This window comes from Artibeus jamaicensis, unplaced genomic scaffold, assembly GCF_021234435.1.
Source record: "Artibeus jamaicensis isolate MK-2021 breed Jamaican fruit bat unplaced genomic scaffold, CSHL_Jam_final scaffold_369, whole genome shotgun sequence".
In the NCBI taxonomy this organism is placed as follows: domain Eukaryota; kingdom Metazoa; phylum Chordata; class Mammalia; order Chiroptera; family Phyllostomidae; genus Artibeus; species Artibeus jamaicensis.
Window position 1 is genome coordinate 19,696,185 of NW_026522042.1, and position 26,225 is coordinate 19,722,409.

The following is a 26,225-nucleotide window of genomic DNA, read 5'->3' on the forward strand; positions in this document are numbered from 1 at the left end:
TCCAGCTCCTGCTTGCTCCATTTTACCTCTTAAAGGCTTCCCTGATTTTCTTGCTAATTCAGTTTTATAAATATATTTACCTGGCATTTTAAGGTATTTTTGTGTCCATGATATATGATACATTTTTAATGTCATAAACAGATATCTCCCCAAAATATTTAGTGCTTTTGCTACTTCCTAATAATAGCAAACTCTGTCTATATTTAGAATACCCACTTTTCCATTTGAGATACATATTTTCATTTTGTTTATTACACACCAGTTTTCTCCTGTGTGCTTCACTTAAAAATGCCATCATCAAATTCAACCTACATAACTCTGACCCCACACACACTGCCAGAATCACATGTAGAACCATCATCTCTCTGTGTTCCAATCACACTGACCTGAAAACTGTTTGCTTCCTTCTACTGCAGCACCTTTCTACATCCCACACACCTGTGCCCTTTGCCTCGGGATGATTTTCCTTCCCTTTCACACATCCCTCCAACCTCACTCTGGTCAACACTTTCTCAACAGGAACATCTTTGAAAACTCTTACCTTATCAAATCATAGCGATAACTTAGCACAGTTGCCGCAGAGATCTGAGAAAAGTCACTAGTTCACATTTACATGTGCTTGGGAGAGTGTGTTTGTCTGGCTGTGTGTTTGCTTTGATAGGAGCGTTGTGAAGGCTCCAGTGTGTCAGCTCTGACTTTATACCTCCCGCATTTACCACAGTGCCTTGTACAGAACAAACTACAAACATAAACTGGTTTCATAAATGAAATGCTGCATGGACAATCAACCTGAATAACCAACAGAGGGAACAGGCCGTGGCAATATTTCTATTTGAATGCACAGTATTTTCTTTACATAATACTGATTGTTTTCATGTTTAGCAGTGCTATCAGATATGATAATTTTAAGCCAAACCCCAAGTCATCTTATGGTGAATGACTTTGGCCTTGTTGTTTCAATGTTACAGAGTCAATTAAAAATTGAGGTAAGGCTAGATTGTTTTCTCAATGACTGCATTTTTTTTTATGAATGGGCATGTGTAATTTGGAGACTATTTGTTTTAGTGTCTTCCAAAGTCTTATGATGAAAAGATACCCCCAAATTGACTTATTACCAAGGTTAATTTAGAAGAAATCATAATCTGCTATCAATCGCGTGACAACAGAGGATGTCAAATTTGAGCAAATCTTTCTTTAGGCTGTTCATTTTAAAAAGGGTGGGTGCATTAAATTTCAAATTTAAATCTAGAGTAAATGAAGAAAATATGTCACACATCATTATGAAGAAACCAAATGTTTTTAACAAAATTTTTGAACAGATTGGTTTCCTCACTAAAATAGTTTGTTTTTCCCTGAAGAGCTGCTCAAGGGGATGTTTCTGTGGTTCACATTATTTGATTATTTCTTTTATTGTGCATGGCATTGGGGATAATATAAAGACAGATATCTTTGTCCAATGAGCTTAATATCCAAGATAAAACAATATACAGAAATAACTAAAAAATGACATTTGGTGCACATAGTAAATGTTGAAATAAGGGTGCGGTAATAGTTAAAACTTTACTAATCAGTTCAATAAAGATGTTTCATTCATATTAGTATTACATTATGAAAATTTTAGGAAAAATTACAAAGAAGGGTTTAATTTGTACAATTAATTGCATTAGCACAGTTAAGGGACATTAACGATTAGTCGGTATGTTCAACATGAAAACAATCCTGCAGAGTTTTAATTGAAGGGATTTATGCATATTTAGTGGGCTTAATGTGTTGTCTTCTTGAATTACTCTGCTGTGCAGTGTGGGCGGGGTGTGATTAGGTTGTAATAAGGCCAATTCACAGTGGTGCATCCAAAATGAGGGTCCAGATGTGTGATAGGGGCAAATGGGACCCTACCTGAGAAAAACGTTACAGCTGCAGAAAAGACACTCTGCACTTAGATATTTGGATCTAGAAAATACTCTTGGAATGAGCCTGTTGTGTTCTTGCTTTAAGTCATTTGGTTATGCAGCATGTAAAGGGATGTTAAATGTGAAAGTTCCTCTCTTTCCAGAATAGTGGTGAAAAACAAAAAATATATAATGAGACCACACATTATAAAGCAATTAAAACCTTCATTTCTCCGACTTTGACGACTATGAACAATTAAATACTGGAACTTTAATATAACAAAAATACATACAAAGATACTCATTACAACAATATTTATAATAGTAATAAATTCAAAATAAGTTTTTATCTGTAGATAAAGGATGTGTCTATGATATGTAAAATAAATGCTACACACTCTCTAGTTGAGATACACAACATTATTCTAATGCATGGGAGAGCTTCCTATAAGTGAAAAGCCAAAATATTAAGTTGAACTTGAAACACTAAACCAAAGAAAACACATATATCATAGAAAAAGTGAATAACATACTGAAAATATTAATATTGTTCACAAAGGCATGACTTGTTATACAAGATTTGCTTTCCTTCCTTGAATTTCTTTGTGTAAAAATTCCATAACAAAAAAAATTCCATAACAACTCCATTACTTTTATAATATGGGATATAAATTACAAGTTATTGAATAAAGCCAGATTTTTAAATATTAAAATTAAAAAAAATAGATATTCATGTTTGTTTTATTAAAGCTAGCCAAGGGAATAAGTATGCATTAAAACAATTTCATTATTAATAGACACATTTAAAAACACACTATATACACATACTTTGAAAGATGCAAAACATGTAGAACTTAAGTAGGATGGATGCCTGTACCTGGCAGCAAAACCCTACTAATTTAGTAAATGCTCTAGAGCTAAGTAGTCAGAACTGACATTTTATCTCAAAAGTGGTTTCCTTTGCCCAAAGCTCATTTAATACTTTAATGTACAAATTCTGTGACAGGCAATTCCCAGATATCTGAAACCTCTCCAAAATTAAATGATGTAAATAACACATGTCATATCATGTTATATAATAATTATTCAAGAAAAAATGCAAGTAAACCATAATGTATGGAAACACTTCCCATTCACCCTAATATAGCAATTTGGTGAAGTGTGCTATCAGGAGAGGAAAAAATGGTGTTGAAGACATTTTCATTAATTTAAGTTATATTAACAAATACATAAAAGTAATGATTAAATACCAAACAATGTGGTAGTGTTTTCCTTTTTGTTTTATTATATCTCATGATCCCAATTTGCATATTAAAAGGAAAAAAGTAATTATTATCTCCCTTGGTGACACACATAACCTTATTTTTTGGTCATGGCATGTATTGAATTTGAGGACTGCTCTCTGTATTATCCTCTCTGAAATACTTTAATATTGAAAGAGTTTAATACTTTTCATTTTGAGTTGCACAAACTCGGAAATGTATGTGTGTGTGTAATTTTTCTTAATGTGACCCTTTTTGTTCCTCCAGAAAGATTGCTTTGAATTTGTATTGGAAAATGGAAGCTGGGTAGTTGCTACTAATTTCCTGTAGAATCTTAAGCTCAGCGCTAGGTGGCATGATTTTGGATTTGTATTAAAAAAGTAATGAAACTCTTTTACTGACCTCATTGCAAATCTTGATGCTCAACCATTCATTAGCTTTGTAGCCCTGTGCAAGTGTATTTAAACTTTCCATATCTCAATCCCTCCTTCTGCATCTGGAGGAAGTAAAATTACTCCAAATAGCTAATAAATGTAGATATAATTGTTTATAGAAAAAAGTAGCCAGATCCATACACTATGCAAAGAAAATTAGAAATTAATTTAATTAGTTTTCTTTTGTATAAACCAAGGAGTGGGCCAATCTTCAGTTCTAACATTATGCTATTTATACATGGTATAATAATGGTGGAGTTTTATGAACCCAAACTGTAATATGTGAGGCAAAGGGAAACAAATTTTAAAAGGTAAACCAAAACGTTCTTCCAGCTTTCCAAAAGGTTAAGGCCACAGCACTTGCCACTCATATGATAACATAGATTCAACATCTGCCTAAAATTTGGGGGTTCATAGTCCCCTAAAGAAGATAAAGTATGTGGTCAATCTTATCAATAGAGGTAAATATTATTTTTAACTTTTTCATAATACTAGATTTCCTATAATTATTATTGTATATCCTAAATATTCTAACAGATCATCCGTAAGCTTCCATTTTTATTAATACTTAGTGGCACAGAATAAAGCATTAAAGTAAATTTTACTCTTTCACAGTTTCTTAACCTTGAATTTCTTACTGAACCTTTGGGGCTTTAGTGACATGACCCTAATATTTTATGTAATTTCCCTCAGGAGTATTTTAAATAGTTCTGGCTTGGTTGAAAACACATTTGATTGCAAATAACAGAAAGGAACTTGAACCGGTTTCAGCAAGTGGTTTTTATTACAAGCATCGAGGGCTATTTTCAGGTCTCCGGGGCAGCGGCACCCTTTATGTAGCAGGAAGTCACTCTGCCGTTTCTCTGCACTGCGCTTTCGGCAGCACCTCCCGGCGCAGCTCCTCTCTGGGCTGTGTCCGCTGCCTCTGCACATACAAGGCAGGAGATGACCACAGTTTCCAAGTTTAGAAACCCTCAGTTGCGACAGCTTTTGGACTCTAATTGTCTCTGAACAGCATTGTCAAACCTCTGGTGAGGAGAATTTAAGCATCCTAAGTGAAAACCCAGGTCAGTAATGTGGGGTGAATATAGTACAAAAGCAAAAAGAAAACCCTGGTGGAGGAAATGACATGCACTCTTAAAAGTTCAGCATGGTCTCCAACACTACAAACATTAAATCCTAAAATAATGTAATGAAATAATTACAACAGGTTTCAAATAAACTATGCCTTGCTATTGTGTCTTCATGGATTATAATCGTCCTTTCAAACAAGACACTGTCAAATGGACAGGACTCCATAAGCTTTGCCGTTTGACTGAATGCTGGCTTGTACATCAGAAAAGCTTAATAGCCCGTCATCTGCCTGTAAGGTATCTTTTAGTAACATGACATGAAATGATTGTGCAGTCTCCAGTATGGCATCACCAAGAATTTGAAATTCCAGTTGCGATTTATTAAAAAATGGAGAAAAACAAATTAACAAAAAACAAACACACAAAGAAAACCAAATTAAGAACTGACAAGGTGGTCTTTTTTTGTTGGGAGGACAACTTCCTCCAAAAAAGAAGTCTTTTATATTGGATGGGCACTCCAGAATATGTCTGCTGTATGAACCTCAACTACTTGTTTGGAAGTCTTAGAAAACAGCAATATACTACCCTTCCAGACAGCACAGATGGAACTGGAAAGCTTTATGCTGAGTGAAATAAGCCAGGAGGTGAAAGACAAATACCACATAATCTCACCTGTAAGTAGAACCTAATCAACAAAACAAACAAGCCAGCAAGATAGAACCACAGATGTGGAAACAAAGAACAAACTGATAGTGACCAGAGGGGATGGAGGGATAAAAGGGGATAAAAGGGAAAAGGGCAAGTTCAGGAATACGTATAAAACACACATAGACAAAGACAACAGAGGTTGAATGTGGGAGGTGGGGGGATGGGTAGGACTTGGGAGAGTATTGGGGGAAAAGTAGGGACAACTTTAATTGAACAGCAATAGAAATAAAAAAATTAAAAACAGCAATATACATAGTACATTGACTTTACTTTTTTTGTGAGGCACCACTAGAAAACGAATGGGGCATTCAGGATGGAAAACCAGTTTCAGAATTTTTGTTAAAATTATACTTTGCTTAAGGTGTCATTGTATTTTCTATGATTCCCTGTTCTATCATTTCTCTTTTTCATATATACATATATTTATAAATATAAATATAAATATAAATATAAATATAAATATAAATATAAATATATTAACTTTTGATGCATGGAGGTATAATAAGGAGAGTGTAAAGGTGAGGCTCAAAGAATGAGTGCTGAAGATACTTAATTTTTTAGCTCTGGACTATTATTTTGGAGTTAGCACTTCTTGTTTGGCTTGTTTCATAATTATAGGGACTTGTTTAAACTTTCACCTAGACAGTCTATCAAATTAATTTTGAATACCTGTTTTTTTTTTTTGGATAAAAAAGGTACTCAGTATTGTAAAAATGCCATTTTAAAATATTTTTTTTATTAAAATGGAGTAAAAAAAACTCAGGTGAAGGACAGTTACCACAGAAGAATGCCATACAGATGGTATAAAATACTAGCACAAATCTAATTCAGAGAGAAGAGAAATCACACAAGGATATACTGTTTAGAAAGGGGGAGATGCCATTTAAGCCAGGAGTTTAGATAGATAAGATGTGGTATCCACTCTGGGGAATAGATTATCTGAAGATACACAATGATAGGCACGATGTCTATGGGTAGGTGGCAGAAAGCTCCTTTTGACTGTAAAAACGGTGCTTTTATATAAAGTGTGGAAAGAAAAGCTAGAAATGTTAGTGAGGATTAGAGTGTGCATTGATACCTGGTTTAAAATGGCTAAGACATGGGAGGTTATCTTGTAAAAAAAAGGAAAGCTACTGAAAATTTGTGAACAGGGGAGTGAAATATACAGAAAATATGCACAGTAAAATTCATTCTTATAGCCCTATAATATACACTTAACCGGGATATTTTTACTACATTGCTGGGAAGAACAGGAAAAAAACAAACATCCTAAAACAAACTGTACAACATTTAAGAAATGCTGATGCCAGGAACAAGCCTCCATTGTCAAATCCCTATAAAGAAAGTTAATTAGTCATATATACTTATTGTCACAATGTGTATTATCAGCCAAACAGTTGTCTTTGAATTGAAGATACTACAGTGATTTAGACAAACCAATTCCTTGTTCTCAAAAGAGTTTACATGCTTCAAGAAAGATGTCTAAATTCAAAATTTAACAAAATCATTTTAGGGAGAAAGTACTATAAACAACACAATATTTGATCATTTATTTAAAATATTTATTGATCACTTGCTATGTTCTAGCACCCTCAGACAGTGGCAATACAATAGTGAACCAAATAACAATAAAATCTAGCCCTCAAGTAGTTTGAAGTCTGTGTGCAAAGTAATGAACAAGTAATGACTGCCATATCCAATACTGGTAAGGTAAATGGGTAAAAACACAACAAAAAAATGTAGACAAATGGGGATTCAGTGAGTGAGCTGATATTTTAAGCTATGTTGCACATTGAGCCTCCACTAAAAACATAACAATTGCCCAGTGACCTCTAGCGTTAGGAATAGTTTTACAAATTCATGTGGATAATGTTTTATAGAGTACTGGGAAGGGAAACTGTTTTAGACTGAGTAGTGAGGAAAATCCTTTTCAGAAAGTGATGTTTAAACTGAGATTGTAATTCAAAACCTTGGCAAATAACATCTAGGAGTTTAAAGCTTCTTCCTGATCAGTATATAAAACTAGCAAGAAAAAGGTAAAGCTTTAGAACATTATAGATATTAGGGATATGGCAGAAATCCAGCAGAACTGGATTTGATGTAGGATGAATGCAGTTTTAGTCAAAGTCAGAGACACAGGCAAAGCCAGTTTATGTGGGATTTTTCTTGATGCTATAGAAGCTGAATTTTATTTTTAGGACAATGTGAAGTCAATGAAAAGTTTAAGGTTAAGAGTGACAAGCTGATTTTGTTTACTAAAACCCCGTTGCTCTAGAAGACGTATAAGATTATGGTGCTTAAAAGAGAGTGTATAGTGTTTCAAGGTTGTGGACTTAGCTTTTGGATGGTTCGGGTTACATTTGGAGGTGGTACTACCCCCGGATGATAAATCAGAGTGTGTAGTTTACTGATAAGGGGAATGAGGTGTGTAAGGACTATCAGACATACAAATGTATGTCAATTGGACTGCTGGCTGGGGTAGTCAGGGGCCTCTAACGAGGTCTGCCTGGAGAAGTATATTTGGAATATTTAGGCATATGGATAGATTTAAAGCCATGGGATCTGATCAGATTAACCATAGGAAGAGTATGGACTATTCCTTAAAAAATGTTTCAGCTTTAATAAAATCCAACATTAAATTGGGTCCTAATTAAGGACCAGTTATGTCTCATGGACCTGGGTACTCAGACGTAGAAAGGACATCAAGATTACTAAATTCAATACCTGAATGTAGTGAACAATCTAGCATATATTCTTCCCTGCTCATCACTGCCAAAATTGCTCATTACTACTTTTCACGAGTGAAAAGATAGCTTATAGGACACTAGTTTGATTCATTCAACCTCTGATACTCAGAGTCAACAATAATCATAGGAAAAGAACATCTCTTCTCATGGTTTCCACTTAGATTAAAAGAAAAAAACTTTATCGAAAGTCTCTGAACCCATTTAACTATGCATTTTGTGAGCCAGAGTTAATAAAGTAAACATGTTTGAACTAATCACTGACAATAGGGAAAATAGCATATCAAGAGAAAAATTAGGTCCTGTTTGATTTGGGGCAGCAGCCAGTCACCCCAAACACGTTCCTAATCAAAATCAGAGATCTGACGAGAAATGACACTGTGGGGAAAGATGCAAGGAAACCTGGAGTGCTTAATATGAATCATTTGCCCAAAGAAGTTTCAAGGGGAAGGGAAAAAGAAACCAGTTAATATGTTAATAGGGGAGGAGCCTGGAGCACATCTCTCAGAGAGTTTTAATTTGTCAGCACGTATTAGCATCCCCACAGAAAAAAGCAAACACCAACAGGAATGTTCTAGTTCATGTGCATTCAGTAAAATAACATGGTATAGTGACAGTCAGCATTAATATGACTCATCCAATTCTCCCTACTTTCACTTGAATTTAAGCTCATTGAACAATCTTCTGATTATAATGTTGTTTTTCACTTGAATATATAAGTAGGAAGACAGTTTTCTGTCTGAAAAAATGATCTGTATCTCTTATCATAACTTCTGCCTTATATTTACACTTGTGAGTTTGTGTTACTTGTATTATTTCTCATATGACTTATCATATATGTATATTTGAGAAAAAGCATCTGTGGCACCCTTCTGGGTACCAGATCTTGGGTCTGAGCTCTGAGCCATGTGCTGCTTTCATATGGCCCCGCTCAGTACCCCAGACTTCTCCCCCAAGGCCCACTGTCCTCCTGCTTGGCTGTATTTTTGGTCAATGCTACAATTCACATTTACTTTAGAGCTTGTGTATGGTAAAGCCTTTTCAAAATTTTAATACATCAGTAAATCTTAGGACCCATGGGAAAATCTTTCACACTAAATTCCACTTTCTAGTAAATTGTGTTAACATATTTATTGGTATCATTGCTAAATAACCGTTCTACACTGAACCCTATACGACAAAGATAACCACAACTTTAACAATGTATTTTCAGTTATTAAATTACTAATGAGTAGTAAGAGCTAGAAGATAAATAAGAGTGACTGATCCTATAACTCTTTGTGTGAAGGAAAAAAAACACTTGTGTATGAGAATGAATGTCTTCTTTTATTGCTCTTTTAGCTTTTGATGCACACGAGAAGAAATATGTAATTTCTCACAGCCTTTTATTTCTTTCCTGTTCACATGGCTGCTTTAGAGGCAATACACCAAATTATTTTTCAGTTCAGTACACCCTTATGCATTCCGTTCACAGAACACACAACTTACTTTTCTGTCTTAACAAGAAAGGCACATCAAACATGAAGACATATAGGTATCACAGCTAGAGCGACCTGGGAATCTTAGGTCTTATTTCTTTTCTTTCATATTGTTGATAGCTTTCCTTTTTATATTTTCAAAATACAGAGGAGCTATATACAAACACAAAGAGATAAAATCCATCTCGCTTCTATCATAAAGCATGTCTCTACGAAGTATTTAGTTTTTTATCTTTGAATTGTGAGATTTCTAACAATTACACATTCATCTATACACACACACTATATACATTTGAAGACTGCATACAGCTAGTTTCAGTGTTTTTCAAAAATAACATAGTTTTCTGATGTCAATGGCATCCATTAAAGCTTCTGATTGACACTCTCAGGCAGACTGACTCATCCTTTCAGTCATCTGTGGGAAGGGCATGCTTGTGGTCGTCTGTATGAATATCACAAAGTATCTGCAGGCTCTGATGTGTTACAATGACTAAAAGAGTTTAGGATGATTTAAGTCAGCATAGCTGTGTCTTCATTCATGTGGCCATTAAGGGAATGTGTCCTATATGATGGTTTCCAAAATATAAACTGAATCTTACTTCATTAGTCTACTTGAATTGCCATAACAAAATATCATGGACTGTATGGCATAAACAACAGAAGTTCATTTTCTCCAAGTTCTGGAGGCTTGTCGTCTAAGATCAAGGTCCCAGGAGGATGCATTTCTCGTGAGGCTTCTCTTCCTAACTTTAAAACAGTAGTACCTCTCCATTTCCACACATGGCCTCTTGCTCCTTGTAAAAAGTCTTACTGTATTAGAATCTCACCCTTATGACCTAGTTACCAAGTCTTACTTCAATTAAGGCCACGTTGGGGTTAATGATTCAATGGGTGAATTTGGGCAGAGGGTAAGTAATCCATAACACCAAGGTTTTAGCAAAGCAATGGGGACCTACTTAAAAGTGAGTAGTCAAATAGATGAAAACATGTTAATCAGGATACACTTATGTTTCTTTCTATATGCAGCAGGGTCTAGCTTTGAAGTTAACTTGAAATATCTCTACATCAAAGATTTTTTACACTGTCACCTGACATCATCCCTTCTCTATAATTTAATTTGATTTACCATTTCATGTGGAAAAAAAGTAGTACAGTAGCATGATGTGTCATGAAATGGCAGTTTTTATCAGAGTATCCTAAGGATACTCTCTAGGGGAACTGCCATGCAGATCCAGCCCTGGACTTGAAATTGGTAGCCCAGTATAATGAAAGTCCTTAAATCACTTCAATCTGCATTACAAGATGAGAATCATTATTAAAATTTGTTTTTCTTTGAAAGCCACATGTTTACTTGGTCTCAACACTAACAACATCAGGGTTCTACTGTAGGCTTCCTGATATTTTAATTATTTCAATAGCAATGTAATTTCTGGCATTTCAACTGGGCAGTATTATGGAAAATATTAAATAAACTACTGCATGTATGACTATATTAAAAACACTCTGAGGTATTGATACAGTGGGGATGTAAAGTGAAATTGTACCAGTGTGATAGAAGGGACAAGAGGAGAAATTATTCTAGTTTATGAAAGGATACATCTTAGAAAATAAGCTTATTTTCTTATTAAAACCACATTGTTACTATTAAATTAGCTATGGTAATGTGAGAAGAAAATGTGTATTGGCTTATATTCTGATGAATATAAAGAGAAACATGAAGATTTTTTAAAACTATAGATTTTCAAAATCTATAGTTTCAAAAGGTCTGAATAGGAAAAACATGCATTAATACAAAATAAGGTCTAAAATGTATTGAAAGGATTAGAAATTGATTCCTTATAAGAATAGATTTTTTTAAAATAAAAATAAAGTCAACATGCTATTTTCCTTTGTTGCAAAGGGAAATAAAATTGAATTTAATGGGAACAATTTTTTAAAGAACTAACAGTGATATTGTTTTTGGTGGGGGTAAGAGACAAATATTATTTGCAGATAAATGTATATAATTTAAAAATCAACCAGAAGAACAAGTGTTGGCTGAGTAAGGTTGTTGAATATAAAATTATTATTAATAAATTTGTGGCCAGTTTAAATGTTGATAGGAAAATTGTAATTCACAATATTCTTCCTGAGAAAATAGAAAAGAAATATAACAAATATCACTAACAAAGACAGAGAGCCTAAGAAAAAAATATTCCTGAAGATCAACAGAGAAAACTTAAATACGTGGATATTAAGGTTTTAGATGTCACTATGAAATATCCAGATATCAAGTATTGCAGATTTAATATTTAAATTTCAAGTGATTTCAATGAAAAGTTCAGTATAAATCTATAGCTTGTATTTATTAGGATGAATAAACAAATAGAAACCTAAGTCAATCTTAAGCAGTTTTTATTTATTTATTTTTTATGTTGTTCAGGTACGGTTGTCTCTGCTTTCCCTCCACCACTCCCCTCAACCCCAGTCATCCCCACCTCCCACAGTCCATCCTACTTGCCTTTAGCTTTTTCCATGTGTCCTTTATTGTTGTTCCTGGAAACCCTTCCCCCTCCCCCCCCATTATCCCCTCCTACCTCCCCTCTGGATACTGTCAGTTTGTTCTTAATTTCAATGTCTCTGTTTATATTTCTCTTGATTATTTTGTTTTGCTGATTAGGTTCTACTTATAGATGAGATTACATGGTATTTGTCTTTCACTATCAGACTTATTTCACTTAGCATTATGTTCTTCAGTTCCATCCATGCCGTCTCAAAGGATAGGAGCTCCTTCCTTCTTTCTGGTGCAGGTATTCCATCATGTAAATGCACCATAGTTTTTTGCTCCACTCATTTACTAATGGGCATTTAGATTATTTCCAGCACTTGGCTATTGTGAATTGTGCTGCTATGAATATAGGAATGCAAAGGTACTTTTGAATTGGTGTTTCAGGAGTCTTAGGGTGTAATCTCAGCAGTGGAATTGCTGGGTCAAAAGGCAGTTCCATCTTTAGTGTTTCGAGGAAATTTCATACTGCTTTCCACAGTGTCTGCACCAGTCTTCAATCCCACCAACAGTGCACTAGGGTTCCCTTTTCTCCACATCCTCCTCTTCAACACTTGTTATGATGGCAGTTCTCACAGTGTGAAGTTGTCCCTCATTGTGGTCTTAATTTGCATTTCTCTGATGGCTAGAGATGCTGAGCATCCTTTCATATGTCTCTAGACTCTCTTTATGTCTTCCTTGGAGAAGTGTCTGTTAAGGTCCTTAGCCCATTTTTTAATTGGGTTTTTGTCTTCCTACAGTGGAGTTGTGTGAGTTCTTCAAATACTTAAGCATTTTTTAACAAAACATTGTGCCTAGTTAACAGAAGATAAAACTCCCTGCATTGAGTAGTCCATCTGTAGTACCAAGTTTAATTCTGGGCTCACCATTTAACAATGGCATCCAATGGAAAAACCAAAAGAATGTTGTGAGATCTGCAAACCGTCTTGTAAAAACGTTTGGGACGACTGAAACTGTGTAACTGGGAAGGGCAAAATGACGGGGAGTGTGTACAAAGATAATCCTACGTATTAATCATTGAAAGTGACTAAAGATGATGAGCCAATAGTTATTAATAGAACCGAATAGATTTATAATGCCCCTGGAGGTAAATATTAGGCACAGAGGGATTAAGTGATTTGCTTTTAAGTGGCACAAAAGAAAAGTTGGGTGATTTTTCTAATCTTTTAAAAAAGGTTTTGCATCTTCTATATCGTTGGACTCTCAAACCATTTCTCTTTCCATGATGCTACTCTGGTATTGGTCATGTGACATACATGAGGCAAAATATATTTCTCCATAGTTCCAGGAGAAAGATTTAGATTGAGTCAGGGAGTCAGTAAAGTGCTTAATTTAATGAAAAAAAAACATGCTGAAAATTATTCCACAGAGTTCTTTAAAATGTTGTGAATGCCTCTTCATTTGAAGTGTGGAAAAATATTGGTGGCCATCTTCAGGCCTACTGAAGACTTTTGTGAACAGATATTGTTCCAGTCCACTTCAAATACTCATACTCTGATTCATAACTGAGTGATTGTTAGGATAACTTAGATTCACTAAATCCAAAACAAGCTAAAAACAAACAAACAAGTTTAAGCCCTGGCTGGTGTGTTTCAATGGATTGAGCACTGGCCTGTGAACCAAAAGGTTGCTGGTTTGGGTTTGTTTGCTGGTCAAGGCACATGCCTGGGTTGTAGGACAGGTCCCGGTAGTGGGGGTGGGGGGTGGGGGAGGGAGCTGTTGGATATCCCTCGTACACATCAGTGTTTCTCTTTTCTTTTTCCTCCCTTCCCCTCTCTCTGAAAATAAGTAAATCAAATCTTAAAAATGGTTTTATTGACTACAGCATGTAGTTTTATACAATAAACTGACTTTCATTTTGTAGCCTTTGATACTTCTTCATAATTCTCCTTCTGCAAGCCTGATCTTTATTGGTACAGAGAAGGAATTCTAGTCACAGTGAATTTTCATTTTTAGCCCTCTCCCAGGAAAATAATTTCTCCTCAAGAAAATAAGTTCAAATCTTACTTATCCTTTGAAAAGTAGGAGATAAGGCATATTATGTGATGTCTATCTTCCCAAATTTAAATTTGACATTAATTTCCTGTTATTTATTTCAAGTATTTTGTTTATAGATAATTATATGTTTTTAGTCTGCTCATGCCATTATTACAAAATTGACTGAGTAGCTTAGAGAGGGTGCCAACCCCAGAACCTCATCTAAACTTAATTATTTCCTAATGGCCCCACCCATTAATACCATTATATTAGGGTGTAGGGCTTTAAATATTAAACATGGAAGCATGCACATTTTCAGTACATACAATTCACGACAGGTTCCCCCAAATTTATGTTCTTCAACTTTCTAAACATATTCATTCCATCCAAATAGACTCCAAAGTCCTAACTCACTCCAGCATCAGCTCTAAAGTCTCAAGTTATATCTAAATATCATCTAAATTGGATATGGGTGAGACTGTAGGAGTAATTCATCCTGAGATAAAGTTCCTCTTGAGCTTTGCAGTGAACCTGCAAAACAAGGTATGTTATGCATTCCCAAAATTCAGTGGTGGAGCAGGTATAAGATAGACATTCCCATTCTAGAAGGGAAAATCAAAAGGAAGGAAAATGTGATGTATCTCAGGTGAGTTCAGCACTTTGCAAGACAAACTATACGAGGTCTTTGGGTAAATGTTCTGTCAGCAGGACCTGCTGTGGTAACAGGGCCCACCTAACAGCTCAGGATGGTGGGCCTGTCTTTTTGGCTCTTTCAGACTCTGTCCATAGAGTTTTCTAGGAAGACCTCACCTACGGCCTCATTCTTAGTGCTCTTATTGAAACACTTTATTTTTTGCTATATGGATACATGGATAATTTTTGAAATATTAAAGTTCTGGTCATTTTTTGCTTAACAATTCCACCTTCGATTTATTTCTCTCTTCTCACACTTTACTATAAGCATTAGGAGAAACCAAACTGCTCCTTCAACACCTGAGTTAAAATTTCATTAGCTAAATAGCTAATTTTATCTCTTGCAATTTTTACTTTCTAAAAAACACGAGAACATTGACACAATTAAGTTGAGCCCTTCACCCTTTTATAAGAAGCATCACATTTCCAGTGCTCAGTACCAAATTCCTCATTTCCACCTTACACATCACCAGAATGGCCTTTATCACCTATCTTTCTACCAAATGTGTGTTCATGATTATTTATGTAGTATCTGAGGATATGGAAGTTGTTTCTACAGCTCTCCTCTTCAATTTCTGAGCATGCACCAGAATCACATTTAGAATCTCTTTATGTAAATCCTAGCTTTTTTCTATCATGTGCCTTATTCTTCCAGTGTCTACCCATTATTCATGGTCAAAGCTGACTTTTCATTTTTAGACATTTGTCATAGTACCAGCCCAATCCTGGTATCAATCTGCATAGTCAGAGTTCTCCAGAGGGAAAAAATAAATATATATAATAAACATATACAAATGTCAAATACAACAGTGTTTATAGTGTATTAAATATAGTGATTTATAAACACTACAGTGTATAGTAAACATATATAATGTAGCATAGTAAATGCTGCATATATAGGGTTTAATATGTGTGTAATTGGTGGAAGTAGATTTCTTGCAGTGTCATGAGGAAAATAATTTTCTTAATCCATATGGGAGGAGGGGATTCCATGGTAAAATTAATGGAATATGTAAAATTAAGGGAGGTTCTCCTCCTGAATTCTCAATGTCCCATTTCTGTCTGTCCCATTGTAGAAAAGGTCTATTCTCATCTTCAGTGAGGCCAGAATAAAGGCCACTGCCCAGAGTTGTTGCTCCATACGAAAGAACAGTCCAGTCCAGCATCCAGCTGGTTTACCGTGTTTCCAGCAACAGTCCATCTCTGAGCTGAGATACTCAGGATCCCTCCTGGAGCTCGTGTGTCATGTCCGTACAGCCATGGTCATTGTGGCTGCTAAGGCCACATAGCTATGGAGAAGTGTTGTGCAAGTGCCTGGGGCAAGTGTGGGGTCCCAAGTGAGCTAAGGGGGGAGAACTTCTTTATTCCCCTCATATTATATACCTTGGGGTTGGAAAAAAAGAGGAGTGTTTTTTTTTTAAATGATCAGCCATCTTCCCAAGACTTTGCAGGCTTTTCATAGGTTTACACACCCTAGTTAAACTAGCAGGCCTCTTCGGTCAAGCACCTCATTGTACACCACCCCCATCCAATGGAGAAATATTGTAATTTCCTGGGGTGGAGAGTGGAGTTTCCTGGTGAAATAAACAGGCTCACATTCACCAGTATATTAATACATAATTCCATTTGCTGGAATTAACAATTAGCTAAAAACTGATGGCAACTTATGTTTATGTATACAGAAATATATACACATAGATATATACTATCTGTGTGCCTGAATTTTTATAGACAACTCTAACTATACAGACAAATAACTAACTAAATAAACAAATAAGAGAAAGATACAGAGGGAAAGTGACTTGTGTGATTATGGAAGCTGAGAAACCCCCTGATCTTTCATCTGTAAGGTGGAGACCCATCCAAGGTGGTGGGTGGAGTTCCAGACTGAGCCTGAGGGCCTGAGAACTAGAAACATCTATGGTACAAGTCACATTCTGAGGGTGGATGAAGATTGATGTCCCAGCTCCAGCTTCCGTATGTAGAGATAATTCTCCCTTTCTTTGCCTTTTTAGTTTGCTAAAACATTGAATACACTGAATGATGACCATAAGGATTACAGAAAGAGAGCACTTTACTTAGTCTGCTGATAAAAATGTATTCTCTCCTGGAAACACTTTAATCAATACATCCAGAAACAATGGTTAACCAGATATCAGGGTATCCCAATGCTAAGAAAAGTTGATGATGTATAACATTAACCATCACATTATAGAATTTAATAAGATGCATTTTATTCTACTTATTTGTACACACGACTTTGTCCATAGTCTGTATGATATTGACATATCAATGCCATATTGTATTCTTACTTTGATACAAATTTCCAGACTCTGTAACTTCCACCTTAACACTCAAAGTACCAACATATTTTTAAATTAAATATTATTTGAATATAACTCAATATTTGGAAACTGAGTTGGATTATTCACACATACCTGTCCACTCTGAACCTGTTATTACCAATAAATTAAATTTTGTTTGAGTGTAAGGTTCTTGCACTTTATAAGAATACACCTTTGCAAAGCCAAAAAATATAGGTAGACTTTGCATTTTTGTATTTCTAGTTAATGTAGGGAAAGTATGTTCAAATTTTAATTACTTGTATTTTGCTATTTATAACTGTTTCATTTCAGTGTTGAAAAGGGCCTTCAAGCTGTACTCTGAATATGTGGACCTATTCCACGAATGTTATGTTTGTAAGGATTGTAAGAAGAGGTATTTTACCATTTTTTGGTACATGGACTATAATTCAGTATGCACATTTCTACTATTAGCAGAGGATCAAAGATATTACAATGGTTAAGTGGATACTATTGAGGACCAACAGCTCCCACCACGCCATTCTTTATCCAACTATCATCTTTCCACCCATGTGCCCATATTGGAATCTCTGCAATTTCAAAACTTGGAATCAGGGCATATTACAAGTTCTCTTAGAATACTGCTGAACATTCTAAAGGGAAATATGTATTATCGACACAGTGAACTGCTAGACATTATCCATGGTGTTAGCACAATTAGGTACAATTGTTGTAGCTTCTAGACCACTCCCTCCATTTTTAACATTTTTTAAAGTGTAGAGTGTGGATATTTTGTGCAGTTCCATTGTACTTTGAAATCAATCATTTAGCAACTATTTCAAAATTAAATAAATATCCATTAACAGTTTTGTTATAATTCAGCATACCAAAACACTCTCTTTTTAATTAATTCTGGCTGAACTATTTAATTTTCATCTAGTTCTAACTCAAAAACCAGAGACTTAAAAATAGAAAATTTCAGTAATTAATAATATAAAGAATTGTGCCTTCACTGATGTTTGGTTATGTTTGTGTGTTATAGTTTTTTAATATTTTATCTATTTATTTTTAGAGAGAGGGGAAGGGAAGGAGAAAGAGTGGGAGAGAAACATCAATGTGTGGTTGCCTCTCATGTGTCCCCTACTGGGGACCTGGCCTGCAACTCAGGCATGTGCCCTGACTGGGAATCAAACCTGTGACCCTTTGCGTCACAGGGCCGTACTCAATCCACTGAGCTACACCAGCCAGGGCAGTGTGTTATAGTTTTATATAAAGTAATACAATGTCCCATCATTTCTGGCACTCTTTTTTCTACTGCAGAAATAAATATTTTTCTCACTTTCCTTGAAAACTATCAGTGGAAGAATTACACACTCTCTGATTTGCAATGGTATTATTGGTTATTGAGAAAGGAATATGGTATAAATGCTTCATTACTTGAGGACCCACTATTAGCTGGCCAATGGACTCAACAATTTGCACAAGGTAAATTAAAAGTGGGGAAAAAGAATTCACAATTCAATAATTTATTATAATATTTATTTGTAAGTTGTGAGAATACTTTAAAAATTTAGAATTCTATAATTAGTTTATATTTTATATCATTATACCCATAAGACTTGTTAAAATACTTAGACCCTTAAAAATAATCACTATTTTTTAATATTTTCAAACAGCAATTTAATTATAAATTTACTCTTGCTTTCTCTCTCAAGTTGAAATTAGCTTGTATGTAAATAACATACAAGTTAAATAACATTCATCTAGTGCTTTACACCTTGACAGAATTTCTTCATACATTACATTATGTCATTCTCATGAAATTCCTGAGAGATATTGTTACTCTCATGCAACTAAATGGGCAAGTACATGTAGGTGAAAACAATTCTCTCAAAGTCACATAGGTGATAACCTGCAAAGTTTTTCTGTACCTTTGATTGAGTTACCTGTACCTCTGTACAGCTATAAACCAGGGATTTCCAGGACCAGCAAAGGGAATTATAACATTTTGTAAATATTATAATCTGCAAGAATGCCTCACAGAACTCAGGAAAGTGCTTTACTTTCTGTTACCAGTCTATTAAAGAGGATACTATCAGTATCAGACAAATGGAAGCGACGTGTAGGTCAAGGTAGGACGGGGAGGTGTGCAGAGCTCATGTCCTCCTGAGATGTGCCACCTCCCACCCCTCTGGTATTCAGCAACCCAGAAGCTCTCTGAATCCTGTTGTTTATGGGGCCTTGTAGGGGTTTAATTACAATGTGTGATGGAGTAAATCATGGTCTGTTAGTGATGAATTCAGTCCCAGGCCTTTTCCTCTCCTCAGAAGTAGTGGGTTAAGGCTGAAAGTTCCAAGCTTCTAACTGAGGCTGAGTCTTTCAGTGACTAGTCTTCATCCTGAAGCTATTTATTGACTTCATTAAAACAAAAGATGCTCCTATTTCTTTTATCGATTAGGAAATTATAATGTTTTTAGGAGCTCTGTGCCAGGAACAAAAACAGAGACCACATATTTTTCTTATTATATCACACTAGAAGGCATTTATAGTAAAGGAAACTTTAATGCATAAATAAATAAAGCTAATAAATATTAGGATACTATAATTGTATCTATAGGAGGGCTGTCCAGAAAAATTAAGACATTATTAATATAACAAGAACGTTTTGCATGAAATCTATATAACCAGGCGGAACAAGGACAGTGTGTTGGAATGCGCACGTGTGAACAATGAGAAGTTCACTGTTCACAGTAATAGTCGTGGCAGTGGATGCTAATGAGTCAACACGTGTACTGCGTGGCTATCACATTCAAAATGACAGTGATTAGAGCAACAAATCTGAATAACATTTTTCATTAAGCTCTACCATTCCTCCACACAAATCCATTCCAATAATTCAGAAGGCTGCAGCTATGGGCAACTGACGATTGGCATTTTTATTAGGACAACTGGCTGCTCATGCATCACATCTTGTGCAAAGGTTTTTGGTGAAACGTCAAATCACCCAGGTGACTACAGCCTGGACTTGGTGCCTTGCAACTTCTGGCTTTTCCCAAAAGTAAAATCATCTTTGAAAGGCAAGAGATTTCAGATGACTAATGAGATTCAGGAGACTATGACAGGGCAGCTGATGGAGATTGGGAGAACTGTGTGAGGTCCCAAGATGCCTACTTTGAAGGGCATCATTGCCCTACTTACAAGGTTTCTTGTAACTCATATCTTCTTCAATAAATGTCTCTACTTTTCATATCCATGGCTGGATACCTTATGGTCAGACCTTGTATAAAAGCAATATAATTCCATTATAAATACTATTTTTAATCATTCTGCATTTTTAACTATGGATTATCTCATCAGATATTTCTTTTGAGGCAGCTGAGATAGTCACATAGAGATAATTTTATCTATCTATTTATTTAGCAAGGGTGAAGAATAAGAAAAAAATAGAAAATACAATATTTTAATAGAAATAGGTAACAGTAAGGTTATAATATAGCTAACATAAATAAGTAAAGATATCCCATGTAGATCTACTAAGAGCTAAAATTCAAGTACTATTTCATATAGAGTTTTTACAAATTATTGATTTCAATCCTGAAAATAACTCCATGAATTAAGTACTTATATCATTCTTCCCCATCCTACCAATAAATACACTGAGGCTTAAAATAAGCAAGTATATCGTACAGCATTGAAAACCTTACTAACGAGGCTCTTTATCTGGGTATCTGCATGCAATGCATGAAGTTGGATCTTTCCCCCAAACACACACACACAAAATGAGCTTGTAATGGACCACAGGCCAAAATGTAAGAGTTCCATATTACAAAGCTCTTAGAAGAAAATATAGAAGTAAATCTTCATGACCTTAGGCTAGGCAAAGACTTTTTTGACATGATATTAACAGAAGAAAAAAACAAAAGAAAATTATACAAACTGAGTGTTATAAAAATGACAAATATTTGTGCATCAAATACTATTAAAAAGTGAAAGACAACTCATAGTATCAGGGAAATATTTTAAACCAAATATATAAAAATTATATGCAGAATATAAAAATAATTCTTGCAATTCAACAATAAATGACAAAAAAACTAAATTTAAAAGTGTACGAATGTATAAAGACAATATGCAGATGCCCAATAATCACATGTAAGATGATAATATGGTTAGTCATTAAGGAAATTCAAATTAAAACTATAATGAGATAATACTTCTGACCCACGAGGGTAGTTATAATAACAAGTGTTGTGAGAAGTTGGAAAAATTGGAATCATCACATGCTGCTGTTAGGAATACAAAGAAGTGCAGTTGCTTTGGAAACAGTTTCATAGCTCCTCAAAATGTTAAATATAGTGTTCCCATATGACCGTATGATTCTACTCCTATATATTCTTAAGAGAAATGGAAACATAAGTCCATACAAAAACTACTTCAAAATTGTTGTGACCATATTATTCCTAATATTCAAAGAGTGATAACAACTCAAATGCCCACCAACAAATGGGTGGAACAGAAATGAGTTGCGCCCACAGAGGAACATCTTTTATCAGGGTATGGGAATGAATGGTGATGCATGCGTGCTACAAGGATTTACCTCGAAAGTAAATGATATGCTAAATGAAATGAACCAGTCACAGAAGACCATATAGTATATGATTCCATTGTAAGAGCTATTCGGGACAGGCAAATTTATAGAAACAAATGAAATTATTAGTCCTAGTAACAGGGTGAAGTGCAGGGTTAAGGAGTAACTGATAATGAGCATGGAGTTTCATCTTGGTGATGAAAATACTCTAACATTGTATTATGGTGATGGTTTTATAACTCCATGAATATGTCAAATCCATAGAACTGTACATTTTAAACGAGTGAAATGTTTGCTATGTGAATTCTATTTACTAAAGCTATTTAAAAGCTCACAGAATATGAAGCCAAGAAGTTTGACTTTAAGTGACCAAATAAAGGGTCTACTAAACTCATATTTATCATCGAAGGTAGAAACACTCCCCTTGGTAAAATTAATTTTTCATTTGACTTTTTGAACCTATCAGAGAAAACATTAATGTTTTCAATATTCTTTCTAATATTTACTGAGCAATATAGTTTGGTGTTGATTCAATAAAAGGGTCAAATACAGTTTGGTATCTGTTCCGACTGAAGGTTAAAAACCGTCAATTCATGATATGCGTGTATTTGGGCACACATCTGTGTGTGGGAGCTGTGTAATGTTTGCAGAAGTCAAAATTGAAAGGAGGTTTGACATATTTTAGAAGCCAAATACAAATTTTTGTAGCCTTTTATGCACATTCCTTAAGTAACAGAAGGAATTTTTTTCATATTACAAGTGCACAAATGTTTTTTAAAATATTGAGTAAGTTCCTATTCTTCCAGGCTTTTGAAAACAAAGTAAAAAAAATCGGCCCATCTTTTATGTTTTACATAGAATTATGCTATTTAGCCAAGTCAAGGGTTGGTTCAACGGCTCTTGTTTTTACTTCACTATGATGCTGTGTACATAGCGAGTGTGTGTCTAGACCTGCAGCCTTTAACTCACAAGCATTTCTTCCTCCCCTGGCTCTGTTATTTAGACTGCGTTTTATTACCTAATGTTGCTAGTCAAAAGCCAGGGACCTCGGAGAAACAATGCATATCAGAATGTCTGTAAATTTTCTTACTTTCTGTTTGGAAATCATTAGAACAGTGGGAAGCAGGACCATTAGTGAAATACTCATTGGAAGATACACATTGAGGTCTATAACATTGTCTTTAACTGCAGTTGTATTACTGTCTTTTATTGATATTGACTTCATGTTTACAAAGAAGGATTAAATTGAGTGGCTAGAGAGCACTGATTCTACACATTCCTCATAGAGGGCTGAGGGCAAAGGGATCTCAAGGTCACTTTCTATGGCTAGATGCCCTGCATTGTTTTGGAAGGTGGAATCCCTAGTGCTTGGGTAGCTTGAATAATGTTGGAACCCTGGGAACTTGTAGGATGTTATCCTAAAGGAAATCCTTTCCGCTGGTTTGAATCTGTCTTGCATACATTTCATTCCAGGTTATTTGTACAATTTCTTCTCTAGCAGAGAAGGTGATATGGATTAAAGAAGGGAGGAAAAGATGCTGATTTATGTCAGCCACTTAGCTCAATTTGCCTTTACTTGTTTGGGAAATTGCTTTTTCAATGCAGAAAATGTGTTGCAGTGAAGTAATTCCCTGGGTTTGATGCCACCGCAGCGTGTTTCTCCCAGGTATCTGTTGCAAGCGTAAATGAAATGCACCGGCAGCAGGGTTACCATTATTTACTTTCTCTTATTGCCTCTCTCTTTCTTACCTACTAGATTACATGTGCGTTAACTGAAGTTACTATTTACACTTACTTAACATTATTGACTGAACTAACCCTGAATCTCCTCCAGTGAGGACTGATTTAGCTACAAATCACTGTTCCAGCACTGAAATCATCAATCAGCCTTAGGCAAGATCCATTATGTGAGATTTCAGCAAAGAAGAAATATTAACAGTTCCCTTGAAGAAACGTTACCTTCGCTTTGGCTGAGACTCCCTGCTGAAGCAGCAAATCACCCTCCAGTAAGAGTGATAACACATTAGTAGAGGTTTAATCTCCAATCCATGCTGTTTATGAAATGGCAGTCTCAGTCACTGTGGCTCAGAGAACAGTAAGGTCAGGTTATCAGAAAGAATATGGAATTAAATGAAATTAATGTAATTGGAATTAAACTAATGTAGAATTATATGAAAGATAACAAAAAATTGTAACAGTTTGAAAACTGCAGGGAAACAGAAGTTAATATGAATTGGTCAGTAAAATTTTTGTAGAAAAAGTGTGTTTTTAGGTCATCTCACAGGGTGACATCAGGTTTAGCTTTGAACTGTTTTCTTTAGTTGATAGCAAAATGTTAATTTACTATTTAACATCTGGCAATTGCAATAGCTTTTTTATGAGGGATGGAGGTTACTAAAAAGAATAATAGATCTATAGGGTAAATTCATTCCTTAGAAATATGCACAATGATGCACTTTTTGCATCCAAATTAATATTTTAGTAATATTTTCCAAAGTGCAGAAAAATTAGAATTTCATAGGAGAAATTATTACTGAGATAATTCTACTTCAGGAAGGTGTTATGTTAAGTGAAATAAAACAGAGAAGGACAATACCATATGGTTTCAACATATGTGAACTCTATAAAAAAAACAGAAGACCAAACAAAACAAGACCAAAACAGACTCACAGAAACAGAGTCAAACGGATGGTTGCCAGAATGAAGTGGTGGGGAGGGTGTGTCAAATAGGTGAAGAGGAATATAATCAATGCCATTGCAACAAGTTTTCATGGCGACATATGATTACTAGACTTCATAAGACTGTCACATTGGAAGAAACATATATATATGCTGAGTCACTGTATCATAGACCTGAACCTAATATAGTATTGTATGCCAACTATACTGAAAAATAAATAGACAATAGACTTTTTTATGAAGTGAGATGTGCAAATGGTTTAGAAAGTTTCCTATGAACTATAAGAATAACCTTCATTCTGGGAAGGCTGTGAATAACTACTTATAATTTTGAGTAAAACCTCTGTTTTGTACAAGGTACCATAGTAAGGACTTCTGTAGTATACATTGTATTCTGTCAACTTTTCAGTATAAACTATAAGCACCCATATACATATTAAATAGACTTGCTTAACTATAAGTACAAAACTTTTATTTATGGTAGATTGGTAAAGTTTTTTAAGCTTTACCAATCTCTTCATTTCTTCCAAAATTATGAAGTATCTAAAAATGTCCTCAAATATTAAAGTAACAACATATGTACTATTAAGTATCTTGTGCTTAAGGGGTCTGTATTGTGCAGGTAGTTTTATTGTGCAATAATAAAACTTATAATTGAACAAGTTCTATCTAGTTCACTGCATGAACCAGATTATGTATGTGCCAGTGTTTGGCAATTGTTCTTCAGTTTCAGTGGACTATTGATTTGAGGAATTCAAGGTGATTCCATTACTGAGGAAAGACAGCCATATTTACTTAACACTGTAGATTTTGTAGTTGATTTATGTATGAACGAATATATGCTTGGGGCTTTGATTTTTTAACCCTTTGATGGATTTTTTTTGTCATGCTGTCAGGTACAAAACACAAAACAGAAGAACTGTTATAAGTATGCTCTGCCCCCCCCATTCTATAGTGAAAGATGCATTAAGAATACATTTGGGCAAACTTTATCTAAAACAAGCAAACAACTCTCCCTCATTCTATCTATAAATCAGATTAGAAACCTAGCATAATAAATTATCACATTTCTCAAAACCTAAAACAGTTGCAGTGTTTCAAAGCTTATATTATGCACCATTTTTGAAAGCAGACTATGCGGCTTATAATATCTTTGTAGAGGGTAATGTACGGAATCATTTAGATAATTGAAAAACTAAAACACTCATGGATAGTCTCTTTTATAACTAAATATTCAGTGTGCCTCAAACACGACTCTTTCAGTTCATTAAAACTTAACTGATGTGCCAGCCCAGCGTTTTGCAGCCCCTGTTTTACCCAGCATTTAATGATATCCACTCATTACCTGAGAAAACACCAGTCAGGCACGCAGGGCATCCAAATGCTTTTACAGTATCCGAGTTTCTTCCTTTGGTTAGAAGGAGATGAAACACAATTAAAATGAATTTATGATTTCATGCTCATTGTCTAAGTATGGCATTTGGAGTAAGAAAGAGAAAGCATGTGTGGCATTATATAGTTTATATGTAATATACTATGTAATTTATATATAATCTGTATTTTTACATATGAGTAGATTCCTAGGGGATTAATCTGTGCTTACCAGTTATTGGTTCTGCAACACAGAGCAGTACAAAAAATGTGTCATTCTATAGCACTCCTATGTAAAAGTATACTTTTAGAGATTGTCTGTTTAGAAATAATTGAAGTAGTTAAATTAGGAGGTAATTAATTAAAACTACAGGTCTTCTCAGATACCTTCTTGAGTGCATAGCCCCTAAGCATATATTTGCATATATGTAGCAAATATCAACTTCAGAATGTTTAAATATATTTTTTAAAGTTCAATGAA